Below are 18769 nucleotides of genomic sequence, written 5' to 3' on the forward strand. Positions count from 1 at the left end.
ACCACATGCTTCATTGTGGCAAGTCTGGAAGAGTCTTTCTTGTTGATCTATATCAACACAACTAAAGAATATTCCATCCAACCCTTTCTTATATAGATTATCATCAACAATCACAAATTTAGCCCCCCTGAGATGTAGGCTCCTTTGATCTTTTCCTTTTAAATGCTCTGGGCACTGTCCATAAGTCAAAAAGTATGATATATCTAAAAACCATTCATCTTTCAAACCTATGAATAGACAAAAAGGATAGAGTTCTTCTTCCTTATTTTCTTCCATCAGCTTACAAAGTCCTTGACCTTGAACCAATTTGGTAGGTTTGATATCAAGATCAAACACCTGTACTTTAGCTACCCATGTTGATTATTGATAACCACATCTTATTGTGTAAGAATACATTTGGCTATCACACTAGGGACATAGACTACTGAGTGTGAATGAAGAATGTAATACCAAAATTGTTTTACAACTTTAATAATGGAAAAGGCTTTTTTTTGGCCAGAGAATAGTGCAAATCTTATTTCTTTAGTGGAAAACTCATGAAGGAGATTGGAATTTATTTTCTCCTCTCATTCTTCTAAAGAATAATTATAGACATTGTGTGTTTAGATGCATAGTAGTACATCATAAAATCTTGTTTAAAATTATGATGGATGAGGACAGGTACTTTGGAAATGACTTCCTTAATAGCTTCAAATTGATTAAATACTAGGTCATCCCACTTAAAACTATGCTTCTCTCTTAAAGTCATAGCCAATAGTTTTTTTGTCTCAACAAAATTAGGGACAAATTTCCTAAGAAAATTATCTGACCGAAGAAAGATATGACATTGTTGTGGTTAATTGGGAGGCATAGTTTGTGTATCGCCTTTACTCTTTCTAAATCAATCCTAATCCCTTGTTTCAATACTATATGATCTAGTAGTTTTCCTTCAATAACATGGAAGATGGACTTTTTAGGATTCAAAGAGAATCAAATTTTTATATGCATTGTGAAAGAAAAGATTTAGATTTAGTTTTGTTGAGTGAGTTGATTCAGAATGATAATCTAATTAGTGAAACTTATAAGGGAAGTATTTCTACTTTGTCTCATGAAATTTTAGATGAGAATCAGATTTATGATAGAGGTAAAAAAATTTTTTTTGAAGTTTGGTGGCTCGGGACCATCGTGTGTACATAGTAGTAGCTATTTCCCTACTTTTAATAAATTTGTTCGAGAGGAGTTTTTGAAGTTGTTATGAGTGGTCTACTTCTTCCAGAGATTTGAATTCTTTCCATGCCTACAAGGGACATGCATCCCTAGACAGAGCCACTATTGGTGCTCAAAATTGTAGTCTTGATTTTGAGTACCATTGAAATTTAATCAAGCCCTTTAAATGCTTTTAATGCATATCTACCTGCCTATACTTTTGAGCCCCATGAGGTGTTTAATATTTTTGACACCATGCATTCAGTATGTCTATGTGTTTCATGAAGATAAATTGCAATTTTGATCCATTATGTGAAGTCCCATTTTGAGCAATTGTCCAATTCTACATTTTTGAAGTCTCAAACAAATATAGGAGGTTGTGTTTGCAATTTAGTGTCCACACTAGAGAGTCTATGTTTCATATTTTGAGTCATTTTTAATCCATTTGACTAGGTTTTGAATCCCTCAAAGTTGGTCATTTAATGTTGTAATGCTGATGCACTTAGTTCTAAATTCTGGTAGGCCCTATTTGATGAGTTATAACTTTTGACCAGTTGAACCAAATGAGAAAATTTATTTTGTGTTACATTTTATAGGTTAAATACATGCTATGTTTTAATTTTGAGCTTATGAAAAATCCATTTGATCAGTTTTCAAACACAATTCCAAATGCAATTTCTAATTTTTTACTGGTGTCAAAAGGTGTAGATTGATCAATACCCCTATTTGCGATGTCATAATTCAGAATTTGTGAAAGGTGAGATTGAATGGATTGTACCACTATTTTTTACTCTAAAAATACTTTAAGTGTTCCAATTTTCAAGTCTTCATGAATCTGTCTGCACACTTTCCTAGGTCAATTACATTTGCAAAAAATGTTCTTTTGTTAGTGTTTCTAGTTAGCAAATTCTCAGTAGCCCACTTTGAGCGCTTTTCATTTGCATCATGTTATTCATCATGAGCCCAAATTATAGTTCCAAATTCTCCTCATGACAATGAACTTACATCCTAATTTCATTTCCCCAGGTGTTAGTTTACCCAGTTTTTGGAGCCGAATCCGAACACAATTTATTGTATTTTGACATGTTTACTTGCAGGTAATTCTGAAAGGGAAAATTTGATAGTCAGTATCTTTCGACTGAGAATTATTCATGAGATGAGATTTGATGAGCTAAAATTGTGTAGAATAGAGAATCTATGTGTTTGATTTCAGAGCCCTATTAGGTGTTTTGTCAATTTTTAAAGCCGATCAGAGAACCCTCTAGCATTAAATTGATAGTTTCCAGACTAATGGTAAAATGATCTTTAATTGATGGTTTGGTGATTGAGCTTATTTCTAATCAATATGAGAGGGTGAATGGATCACTTTGGCACTTTAGGTATTTGGAAACAATTTTTTTTTTAGTCAGACCCACCTGGGGCCCGACTGCTTTCATCGTATTAATGTAAATATGTATGAAATAATGATTCTTAGGTTTTCAAAAGGGGGATACGTTATGAATGGGAGCCCATGGATCCCCAAAGTCTCCATTAGCTATAAGTTGAGAATTAAGAGTTTCACTAATAGACTAAAAGAAAACTATGAAAGTTGAGGATTTCAGGAAAGAATTTCAAATCAAGTAAAGATGTTACTGAGAAATTTGAAAATAAAAAGAATATAAAAAAGGGATAAATACATTGAAGAAGAGTTAGGAAAAAGGTTTACAGGGGCTCTTGCTCTTGGTAAGGATGGTGAAAGTGACACAAAAGAGTTGAAAGAGATGACATCTCATTCAAGATAACACATTGTGGACTTGGTTATGTGGATGTTGTCTAGTCTCAAAATAAACATGGTGATTCAAGATATCCATTGATGCCAGGGCACACGATTGTGGAAATTTTCAAAGAAACTAGTTCTAATGTAGTTTGCTTCAAAGTTGGTGATCACATAGGGGTTGGCATATATGTCAGTTCTTGCTAGGAATGTCAATATTACAATGCTAAAATGGAAGTTAATTGTGTGAAGGGAAGTATTATCAGCTTTAATGGTGTTGATGTGGGTGACACAATAACTAAAGGAGGATATTCTAACCATATTCTTGTTCACCAAAGGTACTACTTTAACATACCAAAAAACCTACACATTGGCTTCAAAAACTCCTCTGTTGTGTGTTGTTATTATTTTTTATAACCCCATGATGTGCCATCACATGAACCAAATAGGAAAGTCTCTTGGAGTGATCGGGCTTGGTGGGCTAGGCCATATGGCAGTAAAATTTGGAAAATCCTTTGGGTTAAATGTTACAATTGTGAGCACACCTGTATCAAAGAAGGAGGAAGCATTGAAGATTCTTGGAGTGGATAAATTTATTGTGTCATCTGACAAAGAGTAGATGGAGGCTTCATCCAAGTATCTAGATTTCATCATTGACACTACTTCAGGGGACCACCCTATTGATCTCTACATGGCACTTTTGAAAATTGAAGGAGTGTTTACCATTGTTGGTTTCCCTTTTGAAATCAAAGTTTAGCCTACAAATATAACCAAGACCACAAAAGATTCAAGATTTTCATTATAAAATTTGAATTCCTTAATCACATGCTGATTATAGTCAAAGACACAAGCCACATATATAGAAAAGTTGCTAATAATAGAGGAACATGCCAACAAAGCCCATGGGCTAAATTTTTTTTTCCATGGAATCTTGCCAATAGTATTTGATGTAGTAGTTAGATTATTTTGCAAATGATAGAATAATAAGTAGACTTTTCATATATTTTTCAAGGCATCACCAATAGTATTCAATGTAGTAGATTGATGAAGAAATGCAAAAGCAAATATGGAGGTGTTAGCAATAGAAGCTCATCGCATGGCCAAAGGTTTGTGTACTTCAAAGAAGGTAGTGACAAGATGAAGGGGCCCCATGCTTTGGCATGCAAAAAATAGGGGTGTTCATGCTATGAAATGAAAAGGCCACACCATGAGGAGGAACCTAAATCATAGAAGGGAAGTTGCATGCAATAGAAGGTCAAAGCCATGCCAAATCAAGGAGTCCCATGCATAAAGTTGAATGTATAGATTGGCATAGAAGAGAACCCGCAGGCAGTCCATAGTAGGAAATCCCCAAATGAAAAGAAGAACTTGTGAGTAAGAAGATAAAAAGGAGAATCCAAAAGAAAAGAAATGCCAAGTTCTTCTTGCAAACATATAAAGGAAAGCTTTAAAGAGGAATTCCCATGGGAAAGACAAGATCAAAGTTGCAAAGGAGATGGAAGTCCACACATGGAGTCAAAATGGGACTCTCCTCTGGTGCTTTTGTCCCACATTGGGGATGTGGGGACCATTTTAAGTTTTTAAATACAATTCTAGCCCACATACCTATCATCCAAAAGACAATAGCCTTTTCCAAGGCATGCAACATGTAGCCTTACCTATGGTTGACCCCAGCTAGTTGGAGGTGACATGCAATCAAATTTTGAACAAACACCCTAACAAAGATGTTGATGTCATCAATGAGATGGTGAGCTCATCGACCGGGTGATCAATTTGTGACACATGGATGATCTTGTGGCTGTTGCTACGTCGCCAAGTGGAGTTGCTCACTAGATAACCATGGTGACATAGAGAAAATAGAGGTGGCAATGACACGTGGGACCACGTGGCAGTGATGTGGTGGTGAGCAAGCATAGAGGTGGTGATGACATGGTAGCCAAGAAGGATTTTTCTAGAAAAAAGTTTCCAAAATTTGGTGGTCACCATGTTACCATCAAAAAATGGGAGATTTTTTGGCATGTGACATGGTGCCTTGTCAAAAAATTTAAAATTTGGCGAGGAGTTCATAATGAGATGTGGGACCCATAGTAGTCAAAGGACTAGTAACATGGTGACATGTGGCACCATTAGAGAGGTTGAGGGGATATAAAGGAGTTTTAAATTTAAAATAATATCCTCTATTTGCACGTTCAATCTAAGATTGAAATATTTGATTTCAAAAAATTGAATTTCTATAGTTTAAACTATGGATTTTATTTTTTTTCAAATTCATTCTTTTTTATGTGCAAGGCCATAGCAGGAGCCCAAATTTTTAGAGGGGCATAACAGGGGCATTTTTTACTCAAAATATGGACTTTAATATACTTTTGGAACCAAGAGGAAATAAACTTTTCGAATATGAGGTTTGATTTTGGACAACAATCGACTAGTTTGAGCTATAAGCAAATTTGCAATTTCTAGGGCATTCTTAACAAAACGGGTAGTTTTCATCATGGAGCATCAAAATTGGTTAGAGGATAGACATTGAAGTTGGTTGAAGCCTAAATGAATTCTAATATTTTTTTTTTTGTGCCTCAAGAGTTCATCTTTTAATTGATTTTTACTTTTACCTTGAGTTCAAATTTGACATCAGAAATCAGTTATTCTTTCCAATCAAATATCTTAGATATTTCTTACTTCTTGAGGCCAAAATGGTGGAGATTTGACTTGCAGTTATAGAGAGAGAGGGTAGAGATAGGTTTTTCAACTTCTTGGAAAAGAATTTTGAGTGGACACTTATCATCTTCTGATCAAATATAGGATTTCTTTCCTCCTATATTATTCTTTCTTCTTCTCTTTTGAAGGGTTGGCAGTTTTCTATTAGAAAACCAACATCGTTCCAATTTTTACTGTGAAACCAAGGCTATAGTTGGGTTTGCTTCTTGTCTATTGAGCTGAGCTCTAGTAGTGAAGGCCATACATCTACTTATGTGTATATTTTTGGTTCATTTTCATGTGTTGTTATTCTAAGATAAATGGAGATTGATGTTAGATCATGTGAGGTATCTTGAGTTTCATTTAGTGTTATCAATTTATGTATTCAGACTTTCCATGGATGAATATAAAGGGGATTTACAATGAATTATCTAGGTTTTCTTATTATCTCTCCTAATTCTTCATATGTTATTAGCTTTGAGATTGAGTGAATAAGGTTCATTTGATTTAAGACATATTGGATGAGTTGTATATCAAATCTATTGTTGTTTTTGACTCAAGGATTTAGGTAAATTATTCAGTGATCTATTAGGGTTTTTGGTTGTATGGAGGGGATATTTCATAAGAATTGAATTTGGGGATTTCAGTTGACAAAATTAATTGTACGACAATCAAGTTAGGTCATCCTACTAGTAATGACTCTATGTTTCAATGGATAAGGCACTAATCACTAAATCAGATGCAAGCTGGGGTGAAATTTATTTGCACAAATCATTTTAATCTAATAAATTTAGTTTTTCACATTTTTTAGTGGGCACAAAAGAATTAACCCTCACTTAGCTTATGAGTTCATAGGATATGATTTGTAGCTATCTCATTTCTATATCATTGCATAAGTATCAAAAGATAAAAAGGTTGCATCTACTATTAATAGGTTCATATTTATGATTTAATTTCATTGGTAGCATATGTTAGAACCTCAAGGTTAACCCACCTAGGTCTTGTAGAGCCTAAAATGAAGAAGGATTTATGCCTTATAGTTGGACCAAGACTATAGTCGAGTGTATCTGTCATAGGAATTTGATGCATTGATCTGGTTTCTTGGTTATTTTCAAAACTACTAAATTAGGAGCCAACAAAATGGTGACTCTATTGGGGAGTCTATGAAGGAATGCACTGATAAGGAGCTAGACATCTCTGATATATTTTGCATATTCAAATTTTGTATGCAAGGTTTTGTGTTCCCCAGTTAAGCATTATGCTTGGACAAAGTAGCTTTGAAGAATTGAATGCAGATTATATTGTTACCAAGTTTTATTTCCTATCAGTTGTGGTTTTCAAAGTAGTACTATAAATTTAGAGTTATAATTGTTTAACAATGGTTTCTCTCTTCTAAGTGTTTGATAGTTTGCAAATTCTACAAATTTAAAATCCAATTCAGATATGTCATGTTATAAATCATATTTTTAAAATTTTTCTCACAATTGTGATTAGTGACTCTCTAAAGGATCTCTATACTAGTGTAGATTGGTTATGTATAACTACTTTTCATGAGGTTTTAGCTGAATTAGGCAGATCTGAATGTTGAGTTTTAAACAAGAAGAGAGATATATAAACTCTTGACTGGAAAGTTTTAAAGTGTTGTATGTGATCTACTATCATAAGAAATTTGAAAGTTAAAATGAATTATAGCAATGATTTCATTTTGTACTCCTCAAGGAGATGGCAGTTCTATAAGGATTTGATTAGTGGTGTGAAGAATTGAAATCAACACTAGTGCCAAACTAGTAGATTAGTGGTTTCAACATCAATATTGTAGGTATTTTATTTTTCATGATGTTGTTCTTATCATGAAAGAAAGTAGTATACGTATGTTCTCCATCAAGTGATTTTCAGCACTAGGAAGAGGAGAATAGTGTGATAAGTTTTATACACTTCATGGGAATAAGTTTTAGCTTGTTGTATTTAAGTTTGTGAAGTGTATTTGAATAGACTTATTTGGTAGAACATTGTATAGATCTGCTGTAAATTGTGAATCTGAGATTTATTATGGGTGAATGAGTTTTAAATCTTTGAAGAATGTTGAATTTCCTTTCATCTAGTATGTAGCCTATCAGTGAAATTTCTAGATCTATTTCTACCAAGCAATATATGCCATTAAATTTCAATTGCATTCATGGTTTCCCAAATGTCATTCCTAATGATGTTAGAAATAAATTACCTAAGTTTAGTAGGAACCATCTTGTTTCAGCTAGTCATCATGTTGAGTTATTCAGTGATTTGATGGGTGACTATGAGATTTATCATGAACACATGCACATGAAATTATTTGTTCAAACATTAGAAGGTGATGCTAGAGATTGGTTTTCATTTCTACTAGTGTGTTTTATTTCATCTTGGAGTGAGTTTAGATGTGTTTAGATGTTTACTTTGATGCATTTGACAAGAAAATGAATTATCTAATAAGGGATAGAAAACCACAAACATTATATTGGTCTTTTATGACTACTAGAGATATTGAAAATAATTTGAAGTATGGATTGATTAGAGGTCATTATTCTATGAATGATTGCTGATGTAATGGTTATGAAAGAAAAGTGGAACATAGTGTTGACACTATAATTTTAAATCATAATGTTAACACCCATGATGTAACATATAATCAGATTGAAATTTCAAATTAGAGTTTGTGTGTAGAGAGGAATGATTCTATTGCAAATGAAGACACATATGTTCATGATGTTACAATAGTAAGATTTATTTTAGACTTTGATAGGGTTGAGCACTGTGTTGATTTTATGAATATAAGTTTAGTTATAGTAGTAAGTTCTTCTCATGATAATTATATGTATAATGATGTAACTAATGCTTCAAAACATGAGGTTGTTGCACCTAGATCTCAGTCTTGTGCAAGTGACAAGGCTGAAAGTTATGTCTTTGGTCATGAATTTGATATTGCTGATATGACATGGAATGGAGAGATAATGCAAGATGAATAATGTGAGTCATATTTATCTTAGTCACAATTAGAAGAATAGAGTACATATGTTTGTAAGGTTTTAGCAGTGGATAGTAAGGTGGATTCACTTGATCAGTCAGATATGCAAGAAGTGATTTCTCTTATTCATAGATTGCATCAAGTTGACAATGTTATAAAATCTAAAGTTGAAAGATATTCATCTCAATATGAGAATGAAGGAGCTAAAATTCATGTTTCAAGTGGTGACAGTAAAGTTTGCTAATATGATATATAATCAAGAGGCATCATATGAAGGAGATGATAAGAGTGGTCACTCGAATCAAACTGAGGAAAATGATACTACTTGTTAATCTTCAAATGAGTCTAATGTTGATTGGGAAGAAGAAAGCAATGGCAGAAGTGAGTGCTCTTAAGCAAGTAAAGGTATGAGTTCTATTTCTAAATCTAAAAGTGAAGTTCCATTTTAGAGTTATGTGAATTATCTTGAGGTTAGTAAGTGTGAAGAAGATTTGTCTACACAATATGAACATATAGAAATTGTTTATAAGAATGGATTATGTAATTTCGTAGATGAGTGACTTGAGGACACATACAATAGTAACCAACAATATACAAATGATTCTAAGGTTAATGCATTAGCACCTAAAGATAATTGGTTTGAAAGACACTTGAATCACTTTCATAAAGACAATGCAACTAATATTGATCTTTTTTCTACATGCTTTGTTGATGGAGTTGATGGTGTGTCTTCTTGTGATGATTCTAATTTTTCTTCTTCATATGCTGAAAGTGTCCATGAAACTAATGTTAGAAATGCTTTTAAAGTTTTGACTAATCTATTATATGGTGAGGAGTTTGATGTTGATCAACAGATCACTTGTCATAATGTCTACAGAGGATCATTACATGGAGTTATTAATCCTTTGTTTGAAGAACAATTGGAAGTTTCAAATTTAGTTGAGAATGAGTTTAATGATGATACCTTTTCCTACTACTATAAGAGGTTAGATTGTTCTTCTTTTGAGTATGATGGTGAAGATGATGATGTTGCATCTTATGAGATTTATGACAAGTGTTTGATGAAGGTATTATTGAAAATCAGCATGCATCTTGTAATGAATTTTATGATGGACACTCTAATGCGAAGACTAATCTATTTTTTGATTGTGAAGAACCATTTGAAGATTATGGATTAGTTTTAGATTTTGATATTGATGACATGTGTGAGTACAAATGAAAGTGTTCATTTTAGTACAATCTGGCTATGCATAAGGATACACAATTTGAAGGTATGTGTGATTCTTTTCCCCAAGTAGAGTATGAAGCCTTCATATTCAAAGTTGATAGCATGCATGATTCATTAAATAAAGGAGAGTTTCAGTCTAACTTTGATAGTTATAAGCATGCTGCTAAGAACTTTCATAATGAGCAAGTTGTTGAAGAAAGAGAATCACATTTTTATATGCATTGTGAAAGTCAAGGTTTAGATTCAATTTTGTTGAGTGAGTTGACTCAAAATGATAATCTAACTGGTGAAAATGATAAGGGAAGTATTTAGCCTTCATATTCAAAGTTGATAGCATGCATGATTCATTAAATAAAGGAGAGTTTCAGTCTAACTTTGATAGTTATAAGCATGCTGCTAAGAACTTTCATAATGAGCAAGTTGTTGAAGAACGAGGATCACATTTTTATATGCATTGTGAAAGTCAAGGTTTAGATTCAATTTTGTTGAGTGAGTTGACTCAAAATGATAATCTAACTGGTGAAAATGATAAGGGAAGTATTTCTAGTTGATCTCATGAAAGTTCAAATTAGAATCAGATTTATGACAGAGGTTAAAAGAATTTGGCTATCACACTAGGGACATAGACCACTGAGTTTGAATGAAGAATGTAATAGAAAAATTGTTTTACAATTTAATAATGGAAAAGGCTTGTTTTTTGGTTGGAGAATAGTGCAACTCTTATTTCTTTAGTGGAAAACTCATGAAGGATATTGGAATTTATTTTCTCCTCTCATTCTTCTAAAGAAGAATACTAGACATTGTGTGTTTAGATGCATAGTAGTACATCATAAAATCTTGTTTAAAATTAGGATGGATGAGGACAGGTGCTTTGGCAATGAGTTCCTTAATAGATTCAAATTGATTAACTACTAGGTCATCCCACTTAAAATTATGCTTCTCTCTTAAAATTATAGCCAATAGAATTTTTGTCTCAACAAAATTAGCAACAAATTTCCTAAGAAAATTATCTGACCGAAGAAAGATATGACATTGTTGTGGTTAACTAGGAGGCATAGTTTGTGTATTTCCTTTACACTTTCTGAATCAATCCTATTACCTTGTTTTGATACTATATGATCTAGTAATTTTCCTTCAATAACATAGAAGATGGACTTTTTATGATTCAAAGAGAATCAAATTTTTATATGCATTGTAATAGTCAAGGTTTAGATTCAGTTTTACTGAGTGATTTGATTCAAAATGATAATTTGAGTGGTGAAATTAATAAGGGAAGTATTTCCTATTTACCTCATGAAACTTTAGATGAGAATAAAATTTATGACAGAGGTGAAAAAAAATAAAAAATTGAAGTTTAGTGGCCTGGGGCCATTGTGTGTACATAGTAGTAGTTGTTTCCTTGCTTTCAGTAAAGTTGTTCAAGAGGAGTTTTTGAAGTTGTTGTGAGTGGTCTATTTCTTCTAGAGATCTGAATTCTTTCCATGCCTACAAGGGACATGCATCCCCAGATAGAGATACTATTGGCCCTCAAAATTGTAGTCCAAATTTTGAGAACCATTGAAATTTAATCAAACCCTTTAAATGCTTTTAATGCATATGCACCTGGCTATACTTTTGAGCCCCATCTGGTGTTTAAATTTTTTAACGCCATGCATTCAATATGTCTATGTGTTTCATGAAGATTAATTTCCATTTTGAGCCATTCCATGAAGTCTCATTTTGAGCAATTGTCCAATTCTGCATTTTTGAAGTGTCAAACAACGACAGGAGGTTGTGTTTGCAATTGAATATCTCACACCCAATAATATTTCATGAAATTCCTCTTTCAAAATGTTTAGTGTCCATACCAAAGAGGCTATGCTTCAAATTTTGAGTCATTTTGAATTTGTTTGAATAAGTTTTGAATCCCTCAAATTTGGTCATTTAATGTTGTCATGCTGATGCACTTAGTTCTAAATTCTGGAAGGCCCTATTTGACGAGTTATAACTTTTGATCAGTTGAGCCAAATGAGAAACTTGTTTTTGATTTGCATTTTAGAGGTCAAATAAATGCTATGTTTCAATTTTGGACTTATTAAGAATCCATTTGATCTATTTTCAAATGCGATTCCAAATGCAATTTCTAATATTTTAACTTGTGTTAAAAGGTGCATGTTGATGAGTACCCCTATTCATGATGTCATAATTAGAAATTCATGACATATGAGATCAAATGGATTGTACCAATGTGTTGTACTCTAAAAATACTTTTAGTGTGCCAATTTTCAAGTGTTGACGAATATGTTTGCACACTTTCCTAGGTCAATTTCATTTTCAAAAAATGTTTTTCTGTTAGTGTTTCCAGTCTACAAATTTTGAGTAGCCCACTATTGGGCATTCATTTTGCACGAGGTCAATGGCAAAAATCCATAGTGTAATTCCTCTCTTGAAAAGAAAATCTTTTTAAGGATCCACTCCAAGTTTCAATGTTTGTCTTGCGACGTACCAAAATCTGCTTAGTAGAACACAAATGTGAGTGTTCACAAGGAGGCCTTTGCTGGTTCTAAAAACTCTTTTACCTTGAAATCAAGTAAAATCTATTCGCTGTTTGAAAATATCACACCAAAAGAACAATATTTTTTGTATTTTCTATTTTTCAATGAATGCAACTCTAACAATGCAGCTAGTATGAGATCCTAATCTAACAAGGGGGTTAGCAAAGAAAATAACAAAATTGAAAGCAAATAACATGAAATCAAACAACTTGAAATTGAAATTCCTAAATGGACATAAGCTATAGAACACAACACGCTGTGAGTTAAACCTTTGAAGAAATCGACAAGAAACCAATGAAAATAGGAGTAGTGCTTCCTAGAATCCATTGATGCAATCGTGGATGAGAATCTTTAACAAAGCGAATGATGTTTCACTCTTCATCAAATCTCAAGGCCACGAAAAGTGCACTCATGCAAGACAAAAAGCTATGTAGACACAATCGGGTGATTTCTTCTCAAGCTTGTTACGTCAATGGAATTCATATATTTGTAGCAAACACTAGAACTAAAAGATCGCAGAACCAGAAACAAAGCAATAAACCTTTGACTCAATCACAATCTCATGAATAAAATCCACAAAACAATGACACATTTAGGCAAGAATAACTACACTCCAAATGCTAGCACCAAAAGAATATCTTTATTGCATAATAATGGCAGCCCTTGTTACATTTTACAATGGGGTATTTATAAGAAATCATCTCCTCAATTTGTGTTGAGAGTGAGAGATATCTCGATGCAATAAAATTCTTTTAAAATATTTAAACAAACTAAATATATACAAACTCACAATCTAACTAGTGCTTAGAGGGACTCCATCCATATTTTATTCATTAATTGGATGTATGAGCCCTTTACATGTCAAAAAAAATGAAAGCATGAGAGAAAAAGTAGGAGGAAGCCATCAATCGAAGTAGAAGTGCATGGAGACACCAAAAATAGAAGTTGGCCCTTCACTTGATGTGTGTTGGAGTTAACTTGCCGTCAAAATGCGCTCCCAATACATGCAAAGTGCTATTTTTGGAACTAGTAGTCAACTGTCAGTGCACCTCTAAATTGAAAACCTGCATGAAAATGTGGAGCTACGGACCTGCATACCTATGGAGCTACAGACCTGCAACTCAATTTGCCAAAAAATCAAAGTTCTCAATTTTGAAAATGATTACTGAGTTTTTCTCAAATGAGGTTTTAAATCACTTTTTGTATACACTCCATGCCCCTTTCTAATTATTTACACCTCTTTATAGCCAATTACTTTCATAAACTTGCACTTCCTCTACTTTTTCAATTAAAAATCTCAAAGCACCTACCTTGAATCTTGTCTCCAATAGCTACATAAGATGAGGAAACAATTTTTCTTTATGTGTCCAACCTCTATATCTTTGACCTTTGTCTTCTCTCCACCTATCCAATCCTTCTTGACAAGAAACCAAGTGATCCAGATTATCCAAGATGATCAAATGTTTGCAACTTTTTCATATTTTTTCACAAATTTTCCTAAGCCATTTTATATGACCTTTTTGGAGGTCTTTTGCTCAAAATTTCAAGTCAGAACCCTTGTTGGTCCCTAAAATTGGATAGCTAAAGGCTCCTATTTTAGAGACTAAAATTAGATCTTTAGTTCTTCTTTCCAACGGTGTAAGCGGTTCTGAATTCTGAGGCTCAAGTCAAAAGTTATAATCTCGACAAGTTGAGGATGCCATTTTTTACTACAAAAGAAGCAAACATTAGTCCGTAGAATTAACAATGCATAGTAAAGACACACTAGCTACTCAAACAAAACTGGAGGTGAATCCTGAAATCTGGCTAAGTCTAAAATCTTGAAGCCTTGAAATTTGGCTAAATCTGGATTCCTGAAGCCCTAAAATTTGGCTAAGTTTGGATTTCTGAAGCCCTGAAATTTTCTAGAATCTTTACCTTATCTCGGGGAGGTCTAAAACCTATCTCAAAAGATTCATCGCATATATTAAAATATATCTTAACTATAAGTTGACGTAAATATATGTCAGCTTATACTTAAACAATATATTTTAAATCCATTTTATGGCTATTCAGACAAAATTGGATGTGAAAGGGCAGCTTGGCAAGGGCACATGGTGCCTTGGAAGCACATGGAATGAATGCATATGAGGTGCCTTGATCATGTGTGTGCACACTTTGGGCATGCGACCCTTTGTGGTAGCGCATGTGCGCTTTGCACATGCACAAACTACGCGAGCGCGAACGCGCATGACGTGAGCTGCCCAAGTGTGCTGTGTATGCGCATGCATATGGGGTGCGAGATGCCCCAGCACGTAGCGTGCATGATGCAAGCCATGCCAGTGCATGAGCATGTCATCGCACGAGCGCACGACAGTGCAAATGCACTTGGTGGCGCAAATGTGTGCGGCAATTTTTTTTTTAATTTTTTAATTTAATTTTTTTATTTTTATTTTTAAAATTTTTTTAAATTTTGTTTTAATTTTTTGTGTTTTTTAATTTTTTGATTTTTTTGCTTTGTGATTTTTTCAAATATTTGATTCTAAAATTCTAAGGTCTGATAAAACTCTTCTTCTCCCGACTCTCGAACTATGAGTTTGCGAGTCAAGAAAAGTAGGGGGTCCCCATTCCTAGTAAGGAATGGGGCATGTGTTGTGAACACCACAACACCCACTTTGACCACTTTCCATTTGCTTCCTATTATTTTTCATGAGCTTAAATAGTAGATCTATATTCTCCTCATGATAGTGAACCTACATTCCAATTTTTGTTTCCTCAAGTGTCAGTTTACCTAGTTTCTGAAGATGAATTCAAATGCAATTTATTGTTTTTTGACATGTTTACTTGCAAGTAATTCTGAAAGGGAAACTTTGATAGTCAGTATCTTTTGACTAAGAATTCTTCATGAGAGAAGATTCAATATGGTAAAATTGTGCGGAACACAAAATCTATGTGTTTGATTTCAGAGCTCTATTAGGTTTTTTGGTCAATTTTTAAAGCCAGTCAAAGGACCCTAGGGCATTAAATTGATTCTTTGTAGATTAATGGTAAAATAATCTTTAATTGATGGTTTGATAATCAAACTTATTTCTAATCAATGCAAAAGGGTGTATGGATACTTTGGCACTTTAGGTGTTTGGAAACAAAAAAAATTTTAGTTGGACCTGCCTGTGGCCTGACTAATTTCATCATATTAATGTAAATATGTATGAAATAATGATTCTCAAAGGTTTTCAAAAGGGGGACAAGTTATGAATGGGAGTCCATGGATCTCCAAAATTTCCATTTGCTATAATTCAAGAATTAACAGTTTCACTAATAGATTGAAAGAAAACTATGAAAGTTGAGGATTTCAAGAAAGAATTTCAAAATAGGTAAAGATGTTACTGAGAAATTTGAATAGAAGAAGAATATAAATAAGGGATAAATACATTGAAGAAGAGTTAGCAAAAAGGTTTAGAGGGGCTCCTACTCTTGGTAATGGTGATGAAAGTGACATAGAAGAGTTGAAAGAGGTGACATCACATTCAAGATAACATACTATGGAATTGTTTATGCAGATGTTGTATGGTCTCGAAATAAACATGGTGATTCAAGATATCCATTGGTGCCAAGGCATGAAATTGTGGAAATTTTCAAAGAAACTAGTTCTAATGTGGTTTGGTTCAAAGTTGGTGATCGCATAGGAGTTGGCACATATGTCAGTTCTTGCCTAGAATATCAATATTACAGTGCTAAAATGGAAGTTAATTGTGTGAAGGGAAGTATTTTCAGCTTTAATGGTGTTGATGTGGGTGGCACGATAACTAAAGGAGGATATTTTGACCATATTGTTGATCACCAAAGGTACTACTTTAACGTACTAGAAAACCTACATGCTGGCTTCTGCAGCTCCTATGTTGTGTGCTGGTATTATTGTGCCCCATGATGCACTATCACATGAACCATGTAGGCAAGTGTCTTGGAGTGATTGGGCTTGGTGGGCTAGGCCATATGGTAGTAAAATTTGGAAAGGCATTTGGGTTAAATGTTACAATTTTGAGCACACCTGTATCGAAGAAGGAGGAAGCGTTGAAGATTCTTGGAGCAAATAAATTTATTCTGTCATCTGACAAAGAATAGAAGGAGGCTTCATCCAAGTCTCTAGATTTCATCATTGACACTACTTTAGGGGGCCACCCTATTGATCTTTACATACCACTTTTGAAAATGGAAGGAGTGTTTGCCATTATTGGTTTCCCTTCTAAAATCAAAGTTTAACCTACAAATACAACCAAGACCATGAGATATTCAAGATTTTCATTTTAAAATTTTCATTCCTTAATCACATATAGATTATAGTCAAAGACACAAGCCGCAGATATAGAAAACAATAAAGGAACATGCTAACAAAGCCCATGGGCTAAATTTTTTTTTTCCATGTAATCTTGCCAATAGTATTATATGCAATAGTTAGCTTATTATGCATATAATGTAATAATAAGCATACTACTGATATATTTTTCAAGGCATCACTAATAGTATTTGATGTAGTATATTGAAGAAGGAATGCCAAAGTAAATTTGGAGGTTTCGACAATAGAAGCCCATAGCATCGCCAAAGGTTTGTGTAGTTGAAAGAAGGTAGCAACAAGATGAAGGGTCCCCATGCTTCGGCATGTGAAAAATATGGGTGTTCATACTATGAAAAGAGAAGGCCACATGACGAGGAGGAACCAAAATCACAAAAGGGAAGCTACACACAATAGAGGGTCAAACCCACACAAAATAAAGGAGTCCCATGCACAAAGTAGAATGTGCAGATCAACATAGAAGAGAGCACGCAAGCAATCCATAGCAAGAAATCCCCAAATAAAAAGAGCCTGTGAGTAAGAAGATAAAAAGCATAATCCAAAAGAAATGAAATGACAAGGTATTCTTGGAAATGTATGAAGGAAAGCTTTGAAGAGGAATTCACATAGGAAAGATAGGATCAAAGTTACAGAGGAGATGGAAGTCCATGCATGGAGTCAAAATGGGACACTCCTCTGCTGCTTTTGTCCCACATTGGGGATATGGGGACCATTTTAAGTTTTTAAATACAATTCTACCCCACATAGCTATCATCCATAAGATAACAGCCTTTTGTAAGGCACACCACATGTAGGCTTACCTGTGGTGGACCCCAACTAGCTAGAGGTGACATGTAATCAAATTTTGAACAAACACACTGATAAAGATGTTGATGTCATCAATGACATGGAAAGCTCAATGATCAAGTGATCAAATTGTGACATGTGGATGATCTTGTGGTTGTTACTATGTCACCAAGTGGAGTTGCTCACTAGATAACCATGGTGATATAGTGACCATTGAGGTGGCAATGACACATGGGACCAGGTGGTAGTGACATGGTAATGAGCAGGCACAGAGGTGGCAATGAAATTGTAGCTAAGAAGGAGTTTGACAAAAAAAGTTGCTAGAATCTAGTGGTCACCATGTCACCACCAAAATATGGGAGATTTTTTGATATGGGACATGGCACCTTGCTAGAAATTTAAAAATCTAGCAACGGTTTGAAAATGAGATGTGAGACCTACAGTAGTCAAAGGACTAGTAACATGGTGACATGCAGTACCATTAGAGAGGTTGAGGGGATATAAATGAATTTAAATTTAAAATAATATCCCCTATTTGCACGTTCTATCTAAGATTGAAATATTTGATTTCAAAAAATTTAATTCCAATAGTTTAAACTATGGATTTTATTTTTACTTTTCAAATTCATCCTATTTAATGTGCAAGGCCATAACAGGAGCTTGAATATTCAGAGGGGCATAACAAGGGCATTTTTTGCTCAAAATATGGACTTCAATAAACTATTGAAACTAGGAGGAAATGAACTTTCTAAATATGAGGTCAGATTATGCATGGCAATCCACCAGTTTGAGCTATAAGAAAATTTGCAATTTTTGGGGCATTCTTAGCAAAATAGGTAGTTTTCATCATGGAGCATCAAAATTTGTTAGAGGACTGACATTGAAGTTGGTTGAAGCCTAAAAAATTGTTAAAAAAAAATTGTGCTTGTAGAGTTCATCTTTTAATTAATTTTTACTTTTACCTTGACTTCAAATTTGACATTAGAAATCAGTTATTCTTTCCAATCAAACATCTCAGATATTTCTTACTTCTTAAGGCGAAAATGATGGGGATTTGATTTGTAGTTACAAAGAGAGTGTAGAGAGAGGTTTCTTAGCTTCTTGGGAAAGAATTTTAAGGGGACACTTGTCATCTTCTGATCAAATTTGGGATTTCTTTCCTCCTATATTATTCTTTCTTCTTCTCTTTTGAAGGGTTGGTAGTTTTCTTTGGGAAAACCAACATGGTTCCAATTTTCACTACGAAACCAAGGTTGTAGTT

The 18769-nt window shown here is 33.9% G+C and overlaps 2 pseudogenes; both read left to right on the plus strand.

Annotated features, from left to right (window-relative positions):
* The first annotated feature begins 646 nt into the window (after positions 1 to 646).
* On the plus strand, positions 647 to 3695 carry LOC149559523 (putative cinnamyl alcohol dehydrogenase 1 pseudogene; annotated as a pseudogene).
* Positions 3696 to 4004: 309 nt separating this feature from the next.
* Positions 4005 to 16631, plus strand: LOC149559524 (putative cinnamyl alcohol dehydrogenase 1 pseudogene; annotated as a pseudogene).
* Positions 16632 to 18769: the final 2138 nt, after the last annotated feature.

Source organism: Cupressus sempervirens, chromosome 5 (genome assembly GCF_028749045.1).
Source record: "Cupressus sempervirens isolate cs-2001-9-10 chromosome 5, ASM2874904v1, whole genome shotgun sequence".
Lineage (NCBI taxonomy): Eukaryota > Viridiplantae > Streptophyta > Pinopsida > Cupressales > Cupressaceae > Cupressus > Cupressus sempervirens.